The following is a 14,385-nucleotide window of genomic DNA, read 5'->3' on the forward strand; positions in this document are numbered from 1 at the left end:
AAACAGGAGAAGTTCTGTTTTTGAGCCATTGAGTTTAAGGTAACTCTTTGTCATCCACTTTTCTATCAAAGAAAGGCATTTCTCTAGTCCGAGATAATGATCCTTTCTGTTGCAGATGCGAAAATATAGTTGTGTGTCATCTGCATAGGAGTGGTAAAGTAACTTCTGGTTGCTGATGATTTCAAAAAGAGGGCAGAGATAGATATTGAAAAGAACAGGCGACAGAGGGGATCCCTGGGGGGCTCCGCATGACACTGTGTGTTTTTCAGAAGTGAAAGGGCCAAGTTTCACTATTTGTGATCGGTTTTCCAAGAAGGAGGAGAACCACGATAAATCACATTCCGCAACTCCGGCTACTTCGACTAGCCGTGTCAGCAATAATTTGTGGTCTACCGTATAAAACGCTGCGCTTAGGTCCCTCGCACACAATCGATGGGGATGGGGGAATTCTGATAGAGTAGACTTCCATGTCATCAGGATACATTGATCAGCACCGCTGGCTATAGCTGACAGCGCTGATCAAGAGAAAATTTTCCAACAGGCTGGTTGTATTATTATTATAGTACAGAATTTATATAGAGCCAACCGTCGGTGAAGCACTTTGCAACAAGAGAGTAAATAGTATAGCTACAATACAATTTATTACAATAGGAATCAGAGGTCCCTGCTCATTAGAGCTTACAATCTAAAAGGGAGGGTAAATGATACAAAAGGTAGGGGATTAGCTGATGAAAAAATTAACAGTATAGTAATTAGGTGGAGACAGGATTGGTTTCTCTAAAGAGGAGGATTTTCAGGGATCACCTAAAAGTGGACAGAGTAGGAGATACTTGGACAGATTGGGGTAAGGAGTTCCAGAGGATAGGAGAGGCTCTGGATAAGTTCTGGAGATGAACATAGGAGAAGGTGAGGAAGGAGATAGAGAGCATGAATTCAAGGGAGCAATGAAGAGAAAAATTTGGTTGGTTTTGAGACTAGGCTAGTGGTGTAGCTGTGGACAGAGTTGCGGATGGTTTTGTAAGTTGGTGTTAGTAGTTTAAATTGCATTTGTTGGGTGAGAGGAAGCCAATGAAGGGATAGACTAACCTATGTATAACCAGCCTGCCCATACATAGATCAAAATTCATCCAGTCCCTTCTAAACAAACCACATTTTGATTCATGCGTGGGTGGCTTTAGAGTAATTTAAGCCTGTCCCAGGCTCATTAACATACAATGCAAGAAGCTCAGCCTCTACACTTTTAATCTTTTGTTAGTACATACTGTGTTCAAACATTTGGGGTGCAGAAAGTTCACATGACCACTGGTGTTGGCTGTCACAGTGGTCACACAATCAGGAGTCAGTCCTGTTGCCTACTGATCATTATTAGAGATTGGGAGCTGTCTTTTGAGTCCTGCAATGAGCTCTGATAACTGTATGTAATTAGTACCGGTACTTGTAATGACAGTATTTTAGAGCACTTGCTATAAAATTACTTAAAAAAAGAAGATTTAAACAATGTGAATAAAAAAATGTATGCTGTATGTGTTGTCTCTGGAAAATGCAAGCTCTGACAATGCTGTTATGGCAATGTGCTTTGCTTGTCTTCAAAAGAAAAAGAACAATGAAGGAGTCATGGCACGGGCAGGAAGTGTCAGCAGTCGTGGACTCTGATGGTCATCTTGGTAAAGATTTTGTGCTAACTGGACAGATGGTTCCTATGTTCTTTTTAGTGATGTGCAGGTACTAAGCTTGATGTATCCAAATCACAAAGGGCATTACATATTAATGCATTCTTTATAGGAACTGGATTTTTTTTCGCCCAATAATCATATTGATACTTTTAGAGTAAGTGTGATTCTTATTGGTGACTAGGGAGAGCTTAAAGGGTAAATCCACTTTTTGGGGAAAAAATATAACACTAAGCTAATTAGCCACAATATCTCAATATACAGTATTTGCTATATACTATGGGCCAGGCTGGCGTATCTATTAATACGCCGCGTAACTTCTAGTTTGCTCCGGCGTATCTTTGTTTTGTATCCACAAAACAAGATACGCCTGAAGCTGGACTAGATCCGACTGGCGTACGTCTTAGTACGCTGTCGGATCTAAGGTGCATATTTATGCTGGCCGCTAGGTGGTGTTTCCGTTGATTTCCGCGTTGAGTATGCAAATTAGCTAGATACGGCGATCCACGAACGTACGTCCGGCCGGCGCATTTTTTTACGTCGTTTCCGTAAGGCTTTTTTCAGCGTATAGTTACCCCTGCTACAGTAGGTGTTTGTGATATTGTGCTTTTAGCACGACAGCGTCGCGCTGATACTCGGCGACATGGTGCCGAGATCTCGCCGACATCTTGCACTCACTGGAATAGTGACAGCACATCCCAGCAAGCGCGTCATAGAAGCGACGGGAGATCCGACTTGGATTCCCGCCAATTCTACACGTGTGCGGCGTTTGTTATGAATCCTGAGGGGGAAGTCCCCGCCGGATTTTAAATAAAAATCCGGCATGGGTCCCCCCTCAGGAGCATACCGGGCCCTTAGGTCTGTTATGGGTTGTAAGGAGAGCCCCCCTACGCCGAAAAAACGGCGTAGGGGGTCCCCCTACGATCCATACCAGACCCGTATCCAAAGCACGCTACCCGGCCAGCCAGGAAGGGAGTGGGGACGAGCGAGCGCCCCCCCCCCCCCTCCTGAGCCGTACCAGGCTGCATGCCCTCAACATGGGGGGGTTGGGTGCTCTGGGGCAGAGGGGCGCACTGCGGCCCCCCCACCTCAGAGCACCCTGTCCCCATGTTGATGAGGACAGGGCCCCTTCCCGACAACCCTGGCCGTTGGTTGTCGGGGTATGCGGGCGGGAGGCTTATCGGAATCTGGGAGCCCCCTTTAATAAGGGGGCCCCCAGATACCGGCCCCCCACCCTAAGTGAATGAGTATGGGGTACATCGTACCCCTACCCATTCACCTGCAAGAAAAGTGGTAAAAACACAAATAAACCACACAGTGTATTAAAATATTTTATTAGTCTGCTCCGGAGGCCGCCCCCTGTCTTCTTTATTAGCTCTTTTACCAGGGGGGGCTTCTTCTTTGACGTCTTCGGGTGGGTGGGGGCCGCCGTCTGGTTCTCTTCCACCGCCGGGGGGGGTGGCTTTTAAAAAAGCCCCCACCCCCCCGGCGGGTTTCCTCCGGTGTCTTCGGCGTCTTCGGCGTCTTCGGCGGGGCTCTTCTTCTTCCGCTATCCCGACGGGTCTTCTCCGCTATCCGGGGGGTCTCGCCGCTCTCCGCTGTTGACTCGTCGCACCCCGGTTCTTCGTCTCGCAGTCCGGTCCCTTCTTCCGTGCTGTACGTCTTCTTCCGTGCTGTGAGTTCTTCTTCCGCGCTGTGACGTCATGTTCTTCACTTCTCTTCTTCTCCCGATGTTGACTCGCCGGTCCGGGGGGGTGGGGGCTTTTTTAAAAGCCACCCCCCCCGGCGGTGGAAGAGAACCAGACGGCGGCCCCCACCCACCCGAAGACGTCAAAGAAGAAGCCCCCCCTGGTAAAAGAGCTAATAAAGAAGACAGGGGGCGGCCTCCGGAGCAGACTAATAAAATATTTTAATACACTGTGTGGTTTATTTGTGTTTTTACCACTTTTCTTGCAGGTGAATGGGTAGGGGTACGATGTACCCCATACTCATTCACTTAGGGTGGGGGGCCGGTATCTGGGGGCCCCCTTATTAAAGGGGGCTCCCAGATTCCGATAAGCCTCCCGCCCGCATACCCCGACAACCAACGGCCAGGGTTGTCGGGAAGGGGCCCTGTCCTCATCAACATGGGGACAGGGTGCTCTGAGGTGGGGGGCCGCAGTGCGCCCCCCTGCCCCAGAGCACCCAACCCCCCCATGTTGAGGGCATGCAGCCTGGTACGGCTCAGGAGGGGGGGGGGCGCTCGCTCGTCCCCACTCCCTTCCTGGCTGGCCGGGTAGCGTGCTTTGGATACAGGTCTGGTATGGATCGTAGGGGGACCCCCTACGCCGTTTTTTCGGCGTAGGGGGGCTCTCCTTACAACCCATAACAGACCTAAGGGCCCGGTATGCTCCTGAGGGGGGACCCATGCCGGATTTTTATTTAAAATCCGGCGGGGACTTCCCCCTCAGGATTCATAACAAACGCCGCACACGTGTAGAATTGGCGGGAATCCAAGTCGGATCTCCCGTCGCTTCTATGACGGCTCTGTCTCCATCGCGGCAAGCCAGCTCGGCGCTGGCTCCCGCGATGGGGCTCGTAGGTGCTCAATCTCGCCGAGAAAGAGAGCGAGATTGACACAAAATCGGGTTCACCTACTGTATATGAGGCGTATCCTATGTTAAGTATGGACGTCGTTCCCGCGTCAAATTTTGAATTGTTTAAGTTGTTTGCGTAAGTCGTTCGCGAATAGGGCTTTGCGTAGCATGACGTTCACGTCATAAGCATTGGCTTGTTGCGGGTTAATTTCGAGCATGCGCACTGGGATAACCCCACGGACGGCGCATGCGCCGTTAAAAAAACATAATTTACGTTGGGTCAAGACGTATTAACATAAAACTCGCCCCCATCACATTCATTTGAATTGCGCGCCCTTACGCCGCCAAAGTTACACTACGCCGCCGTAACTTACGGCGTAGTGTATCAGAGATACGCTACGCGGGATGCAGCAATGCGCCACGCTACGTGTATCTGGCCCTATGTGTGTATAAATATATATATGTATATGTGTACGAGATATAAAAAGTCTACACACCCCTGTTAAAATGTCAGGTTTCTGTGATGTAAAAAAGTTGGACAAAGATAAATCATTTCAGAACTTTAATGTGACCTATAAACTGTACAACTCAGTTGAACAACACACTGAAATCTTTTGTTTACATTTCTGCTGTTTAGCTTTCACATGATTGGATGATAAAATCAGCAGAGCTTCCCCTCGTTTCAGATCTACCCCTCAGATTACAGCGACTGCACTTCCAAGTGCAATTTCAAGTGCACTTTGCATTTGTAGTTTGCACTTGTAGTGCAAAGTGGATTTGCCTTTCCTAAAAAAAAAACATTGTTCTTTTCACAGGCACAATAAATAGTACAATTTTTAATACTGAGCACTAATACATCAGTTGGGTTTAATGTATAGTTTATGCATTTTATTTAAGTAGCACTGCTTTCTTACTATATACAGTGCCTTGTGAAAGTATTCGGCCCCCTTGAACTTTGCAACCTTTTGCTACATTTCAGGCTTCAAACATAAAGATATAAAACTGTTTTTTTTTTGAAGAATCAACAAGTGGGACACAATCATGAAGTGGAACGAAATTTATTGGATATTTCAAACTTTTTTAACAAATAAAAAACTGAAAAATTGGGCGTATTTCACAGTCTTGACTAGATGTTGTTCAGCAAACTTTAAATGAGCTTCAACATACTTTTTCTTCAGCAATGGAATCTTGTGTGGTGAGCGTGCATACAGGCCATGGCTGTTGAGTGCATTACTTATTGTTTACTTTAAAACAATTGTACCTGCTAATTCCAGGTCTTTCTGTACAGTACAGCGAGTAAAATAGGTATTAAACACGTCACCGTTCTTTTAAGTTACAATATATCTAAAGGTGCTATTGACATGACATTTTCATGACATTTTCATCACATGTTCGGTAACAACCCATGCAATCCATTCATACAAAGAAACCAAATCAAATAAGTTCAGAAATTACATTATGTGTAATACAATGGAATGACACAAGGAAAAAGTATTAAACACATGAAGAAAGGGAGGTGAAAAAAGGCATGGAACGCCAAGACACTAGCTGAAATCAATCAGTAATTAGAAAGCAATCCTGCCCCTTGTCAGTGCAAATTAACATTGGCTGGTTCAATCTCAACTGATGGTCTATATTACCAAGGTGTCACATAAGAAACATCTCATGATGGGTAAAAGCAAAGAGTTCTCTCAAGACCTTTGCAACCTTATTGTTGCAAAACATACTGATGGCAATGGTTACAGAAGGATTTCTAAAACTTCTGAATGTTCCAGCGAGCACTGTCGAGGCTATAATCCAGAAATGGAAAGAACATAATTTCAACATAAACTGGCCATGACCAGGTGTTCCTCGCAAGATTTCTGACAGAGGAGTGAAAATAATTATCAGAAGAATTGTCCAAGAGCCAAGTACACCTTGTGGAGAACTTCAGAAAGACCTGGAATTAGCAGGTACAATTGTTTCAAAGAAAACAATAAGTAATGCACTTCAACAGCCATGGCCTGTATGCACGCTCACCACACAAGATTCCATTGCTGAAGAAAAAGTATGTTGAAGCTCAGTTAAAGTTTGCTGAACAACATCTAGTCAAGACTGTGAAATACTGGGAGAATATAGTCTGGTCAGATGAGACCAAAATTGAACTCTTTGGATGCCATAATACACACTAGGGATGAGCCGAACACCCCCCAGTTCGGTTTGCACCAGAACATGCGAACAGACAAAACATTTATGCAAACACCATTAAAGTCTCTGGGACACGAAAGTGAAAAAGCAAAAGTGTTAATTTTAAAGGCTTATATGCAAGTTATTGCCATAAAAGGTGTATAGGGACCCGGTACTGCCCCAGGGGATATGTATCAATGCAAAAAAGTTTTTATAATGGCTGTTTTTTTTTCAAGAGCAGTGGTTTTAATAATGCTTAAAGTGAAACAATAAAAATGAAATATTCCTTTAAATATTGTGCCTGGGGGCACCCTTAGTATGCCCGTACAGTAGTTTTCTCATGTTTACAACAGTACAGCAGCAAAATTACATTTCTAAAGGAAAACATTTAATCTAAAATTGCTTGTGGCTCTAATGTATTGCTGGCAATATATATCCTCGCAGTGCATTATGGGGCGTTCCGCTGCGCTCAAATTTCCCACGAATGCCCCATAATATTCGCTGTTCGGTGAACGAGCGAACATCCGATGTTCAAGTCCAACTTACGTTCGAGTCGAACATCAAGCTCATTCCTAATACACACCATGTTTTGAGATCAAATTGAACTGCACATTACCCCAAAAACACCATACCATCAGTGACGTTAGGAGGTGGGAACATCATAGTGTGGGGCTATTTTTCAGCATACGGTACTGGCAAACTTCATATTTTGAAGGAAGGATGAACTGAAAAATGTACTAAGACATTCTACAAGTGGCAGAGATACTCCAGTTTTGGTCCGTAAAAATTAAGATTGGATGGGATAGGATGAGTTGCATCTCCAGGTAAAGCCATTCCTCATGGGCAGATTTAATTACCAACAATTCGCAATCTCCAACATCATAGTTTTATTCTGCTGGGGTTATCTTTCTGGAAAGACAAAAGCCAAAGAGGAAACTTAATGTTTTGGGGCCTTATTATATTTGATATATACATACCAATGCTGGATCTGGGTGCTGCAACATTAGTACTGATGTAAAAAGGAGTTTTAGCTTGTCAAATGCTTATTGAGATCTTGAGACCATTGAAAACGGTTATACTGCTTCGTGAATTGCATTATGGGAAACATAATAGATGAAGAGCCTTGATAAACTTCTTGCAGACCCATGAATATTTGCACTTCCTTTCTATTGACTGGGACAATCCAGAATGGCATTGATCTTTTGATGATCAAATTCAACCTCATAACCTCCAACAGGTCCCGGGGGGTGCCTGTGCAGCAGTGTTTTTTATAATGGATGACTGCGTCATATGGGTGCTGTTGGAAGGATTCGGTGGTGGGATGGCATTACAGTGTAAGTCTTTGTGTTGCACAGCTACTAAGCACAATGGACACAGAAGTGGGCAGGTGGTTACATATGGGTTTCATATTTCACATTGCAAGCAGCTGTCATTCACTCACATAGTGGAGGTAATACTGACTGATTTCTTAAATGAGATCATGTGGGGGTGGGATGCTCAGGTGCAGAGAGGAAACCTGTAAGCAAGTACATTTACTTTAATTCATGGGCTGTCATAAGAGACACCACTGATATATTTTATGATATTTTTGTCCCACTTACTCTGCGCCAACTGGAGGATTTCCAGACACAATGATGGGCCAATCAGAGTCTGATGGTAGTTGTTGCTGACACACACACACACACACACACACACACACACACACACACACACACACACACACACAATTATACTCCTAAAAAGGACTCTGAACTGTGAACACAGGTAGGGATACACAAGAATATGTAGCCCACCACATTGCAATCCAAAGTAATAAGCATCATATAGCACAGTATACACTGTATAGCAAGTAACTATTCCTACACACAGACTCAGCTTGTTCTCTCTAAACTACCCCAACACACAATGACAAATGTCTGCTGGGAACATTTGCTTTTAAAGTCAAAGGGCTACCACAGAAGAAAGCGTAATTATCAGCCCTTCTAAACCAGATGACCTAACATCAAAGTCCATGCAATGGATTATGATTACAAAGAATTCAGCCAGGTGAATTACTGTATTAGCTTACAAAGACCATGAACCTTGAATATGCAGGATACCCCTTAAACCCATAGTAGCACTGAAACAGAACCACATTCCCGGTGATAACGTGGCACTGTGATGATGTATATTTTTTTAATACTGAGCTGTTATACGGTAATATGGCATTTAGCTGGTATAAGATATAGTGACACTTAACAAATATCATAACTTGACACTCAGTTGGTATTTATTAATGTAGCAATAAACCTATAATTGGGTAACAATAAGTATGTACATATTAATGAGACAATGAGATGGTGTGTAATAATTTGGTACTGGTTGGTATAGTTGGCAGTTGGTATACCATAATGTGGCACTAAACTAGTAAATAATAATAATATAACAAAAAGTTGGCGAATAATAATATGACAACAAGCTGGAATATGCAGTAAAATCCTGGCACTGAGAAAATATAATAATGTGGCTCTGAGCTGTTGACAGATTTCAAATATTCACTAGGCGATGCAGAGATTTGTCCATCACAATTTAGGAGTAACATATACTAATCTCCTAAACTCTTGTCAGGAAATATCTGATAATGTAGACCAGCCACTGTCTGCAGTGGAAATTTGTAATCTAATTTTTCTACAATAAACACATAAACAAGGACAACCAATATTTGGTCAGTTTGGGGAATAGTTATAAATTCTCCTGCTCTAAGCAGGGAAAAAAATCACACTATTTATATTACTAATGCCAGGCTTTTCTTTTAAAGAAGTAGGAGAAAAGGGGAAAACCTTACAATTGCTTATATTTCAAACCAATTATAGTGTTCCAAATACTCAAGATATATATAATAAGCTATTTTATGTGGCGGTGTCATATTGCTGCTAGCTTCACATTAGGAGATATGTATTATAATACAAATTGTGGTTTCTGCTGAGATTTTCCAATCACTAATACAGCCAAAACAAGTTAAAGGTCCTTGTGGGTTCAGATATAGAATAATCATGCTCCAGGCAACTAAATTACTGGTAAGAATCAGTCAGTTACCATAATGATTTCTTTCATTTACATTTTTACATATTTTACATTATAGTAACTATAACATTTTAAACTAGAAAACGCATTTCCTGCAGAAAATGTGTGGGAATGCTGAATAGCTGAATTGCTAAGCCCACACCAAAGCCATTCATCATAACCACTACACTATCTTTAGGACATACAAGCAGTGTTCCTTCAGTACTTATAAAGCCTCTATTTGATCATTAAAGGGGTTGTAAAGGTAAAAAAAATTCCCTAAATAACTCCCTTTACCTTAGTGCAGTCCTCTTTCACTTACCTCATTCTTTGATTTTGCTTTTAAATGTCCTTATTTCTTCTGAGAAGTCCTTACTTCCTGTTCTTCCTGTCTGTAACTACACACAGTAATGCAAGGCTTTTTCCCTGGTTTGGAGAAAGCCTCTTGAGGGGGGAGGGGCGAGCAGAATGCCTAATAACACACAGCTCCTTTCGCTATCTGCAATATAGAGAGTGTCCTGACTTGTCTGGTCGCCCCCTCAAGAGGCTTTCTCCACACCAGGTAAGTGAAGGAGGACTGCACTGAGGTAAATGAAGCTATTTATGTAAAAAAAATACCTTTACGACCTCTTTAATCCCCACACCTAATGATTTTAAGAACCCTTCAAACAAACCTTAATAAATCCACAACCATATATGCTATCGAAACAGCGACTTCATCGTTAGAGACACACGCCCTTTGTGAATGTATCGGTATGTTGATAAACTTAAAAATGTGGGCATGTCAGCAATTTAAAAAAGAAGTTCTCTGTGTGTTTCGATGGGAAATCAGATTTTTTTTATACAAGACAGTCAATGGAGGAAAGTGTGGAACTCTTGTCATTTGGAAGCTCATCCAGCCAAAAGTAAAAGGCGTATCCCAAAACTGAGCACATTGCCTGAAACCAGACAAAAATACCTACGTTTTGATGTATATGACAAGTAGATCTTCGAGGCAATTTGTTCCCTCTCTATAAAGATCATTTTTTTAAAGCTCTCTGCTCTAGCGATGACATCATCCACTCTAACCCACCTCCATAGACATTCTGTTTAATCGCTAAAAATTTTTGAAAAAATCACTAAACTTAAACAGCTTTTTCACAAAAACTGTAAAAGATATCAAACTGAAAAGTCATAGCTGAATATTTTGTGAACATTTTAAAGTTTGTTTGGTGTCTGTAGGTGAAAGTATGAAGGAGCTGAAACTTTTGGTAGCAGAGAAGATTTTAAAGATTTGAAGCATGCTCTCATTGACTTCAACGTTAAAAAAAAGTGTATAAAAGCTTAATGTTTTAAAAAGTATATTATATAAGTATAAAGTATAAGTATAAATAGTAGAAAAAAAGTTCAAGAAGTCCCATCATTAGCACATTTTAAAAGTTGAATGGTCTTAATAGCTGAAAGTATGCAGAAGTTACGCGGAGCCAAAAAACGTACGGAATAAAAATAAGAATAATAAAAAACGAATAACGATACTGGGAATGCTATTTAGCATTCCCACTAAATTTACATTTCCAACGCTAACATAAGAAAACAAAAGCACAATAAGATTCTGTCTTATGGAGTTAAAATATTTTACATCCAAATCTAATATTTCCATTTCAGCTGGACACTGATGTGTTAACCACTTAAGACCCGGACCAAAATGCAGCTAAAGGACCCGGCCAGGTTTTGCGATTCGGCACTGCGTCACTTTGACAGACAATTGCGCGGTCGTTCGACGTGGCTCCCAAACAAAATTGGCGTCCTTTTTTCCCCCACACATAGAGCTTTCTTTTAGGTGGTATTTGATCACCTCTGCGGTTCTTATTTTTTTGTGCTATAAACAAAAATAGAGCAACCATTTTGAAAAAAATTCAATATTTTGTACTTTTTGCTATAATAAATATCTCCCAAAAATATATAAAAAAAAATTTTTCCCTCAGTTGAGGCCGATACGTATTCTTCTACCTATTTTTGGTAAAAAAAATCACAATAAGGCCGGGTACTCACGACCAAACATGTATGGTGAAAGCGGTCCGTCGGACCGTTTCCACCATACATGTCTGCCAGAGGGCTTCTGTACGATGGTTGTACACACCATCGTACAGAAGTCCGCGCGTAAACAATACGCGGGGCGTGTCCGTGGTGTCGCCGCGTCGATGACGCGGTGTCGCCGCGACAATGACGCGGCGACGTGGGCGGCCCGCCTTTAAAATGCTTCCACGCATGCGTCGAAGTCATTCGACGCATGCGAGGGACGGCGGGCGCCTGGACATGTACGGTAGGTCTGTACTGACGACCGTACATGTCCGAGCGGGCAGAATTCCAGCGGACTGTTTTAAAACAAGTCCAGGAATATTTGTCTGCTGGGAAAAGGCCCGGCGGGCAAATGTTTGCTGGAATTCGGCCCGCTCGCGCCCACACACGACCAAACATGTCTGCTGAAACTGGCCTGCGGGCCAGTTTCAGCAGACATGTTTGCTCGTGAGTATGGGGCCTAAGAGTTTATCGGTTTATAGCGATTACAAAATAGGGGATAGATTTATTGAATTTTTATAAAAAAAATGTTTTACTACTTATGGCGGCGATCAGCGTTTTTTTTTCATGACTGCGACATTATGGCGGACACTTCGGACAATTTTGACACATTTTTGGGACCATTGTCATTTGTACAGCAAAAAATGCATTTAAAATGCATTGTTTATTGTGAAAATGACAGTTGCAGTTTGGGAGTTAACCACAGGGGGCGCTGATGGGGTTATGTGTGACCTCATGTGTGTTTACAACTGTAGGGGGGTGTGGCTGTAGGTGTGACATCATCGATTATGTATCCCTATAAAAGGGATCACACGATCGATGACGCCGCCACAGTGAAGAACGGGGAAGCCGTGTTTACACACGGCTCTCCCCGTTCTTCAGCTCCAGGGAACCGATCGTGGGACTCCAGCGGCAATCGGGTCCGCGGGTCCCGCGGTCTGGGTCACGGAACTTCAGGCCGGTTCGCGGGCGCGCGCCCACGACCCACGGCTGGACAATAGCACAGCATGTACCTGTACGTGCATGTGCCCAGCCGTGCCATTCTGCCTACATAAATGTGCAGGAGGCGGTCCTTAAGTGGTTAAGTCACCTACTTGCTTTCTATATGTCTTTGAGACACCAGTGATGTGATTTTTCCACAGGGAGTTTGTGCTTTCAGTGCTGATGCTTGTACAGAAATACTCATGGGGTTTTGCCAGTGTAGGGACATGAATGAAATTAAACTTTTTTTGTGTTTACCATTGCACCTCATGTGGTGAGCTTCTCTCCTAGACACGTTTGTAACATTGAGCAGCATTACATTCGTGTGCAGAATCTGTAGTTCTACAAAGTCCAGTTTGGCGGTCTTGCAGTTTAACACAGAGGCCTTGTCCTTACTAGACCTAGCTAGCATCACATGGAAACTCCACTCAAGCCGTGTACACATGCATGGTTTTCTCATCAAGAAGAAGCAAGAAAACTGCTTACAGAGCTTTCTTGCTGAGTAAACCGTGCGTGTGTACGAGGCTTTGAGGTTTCTCGTCAAGAAAACTGCCCAGAATCTCGACGAGAAAAATAGAGAACCTGCTCTCTATTTTTTGCCGAGAAACTCGAGCATGTGTATACTTACCTCTCAATGGAAACCTGTGCATGCTCGAAATGATTTTGACGCATTTGCGGTAGCTTCCAAGGCATAGGTAGTGTAAAGCAAAAGATGGTGGCGACGGCATTGAATGTGACAAGCACATGCTCGTCGTAGTCGATGACATCACCGCGTTTGTGCCATTCAAAAGAACGGCGGTTCTTTTGAATGGTGTGTGTGTACACTCGGCCGGCAAGAGAATCTTGCCAGGAATCTCGGCAGGATAAGCTATGTTTTTTTCCTGACGAGAATCCGGGCCGTGTGTACAGGGCTTCACTCTAATGTATAGAACCTGCCTCAAGATGAAGTGTCCCTAATCAAATTTAGTGCATTTTGCGGCTAGACTGTAACCAGCCTGAGCTTTGTTTACATTTGTCTAGGCTCCTTTGGTTCTCCTAAGTTTAGTGAGTTGATTTATTTTGCCTATTATTGGTGAGGAGTAAATGTACTCTGTATAAGTCACATACAGTCATAGATCAAAGGCACCATCATCTCAGAAAAGTCGAATTTTAAACAAAGAGAAGAAGAGGGATTTTTATGGTGCCAAAAATATTTTTATAAAAACATCTTTATTCAAATCCAAAATTTAAAAGGACATAAGGGGACAGAAAATGTTGCCCACATTTAATAAAAATGTCTGTATATACATACAATACACAAAATAGCTACAATGTCACTTGTAATGCTTATTGCTCAACATGTTTTGCATTTAAGCTTCTTCAAGAGCTATAAAGCATATGTAACTACAGGAAGACAAATACAATCAATAACAATGTAAAAACAACATAAATCAAAAGTTCAGGAATGTTTGTTAATGAGGTACAGGTAGCTGTAAATAAACATATGTGTTACCAAACCATATATATAAATAACAAAACATGTGTATAAATCAGCATGGGTAGCATATTTAATCAATATCCATGAGAATCTGAGTATCATATGGAAGGGCATATACCAGAGAGTAAAAAACAATATCATTGGTCAAGGCTTCTCTGGGGGTGTGATTGACAAATCCATATGGGAGTTTCTTAAGACTTTTAATCATAGAACCCCTACTCTAGGCCCTACCTAAAATTCAAAAATGCATGGACCAGCCACCCAGAAGACCGATTGTATTGGGCAATGACTGCCTGACTGAATCTGTGAGCCAGTTGGTCGACGACTATTTACATCTGCACGTTCTCTCTTTACCTTCCTATAAACAAGATACAATGTTTTGTATTGAACAGTGTTTATATACCCACCAATTCAT

Source organism: Rana temporaria, chromosome 1, assembly GCF_905171775.1.
Source record: "Rana temporaria chromosome 1, aRanTem1.1, whole genome shotgun sequence".
Taxonomy (NCBI): domain Eukaryota; kingdom Metazoa; phylum Chordata; class Amphibia; order Anura; family Ranidae; genus Rana; species Rana temporaria.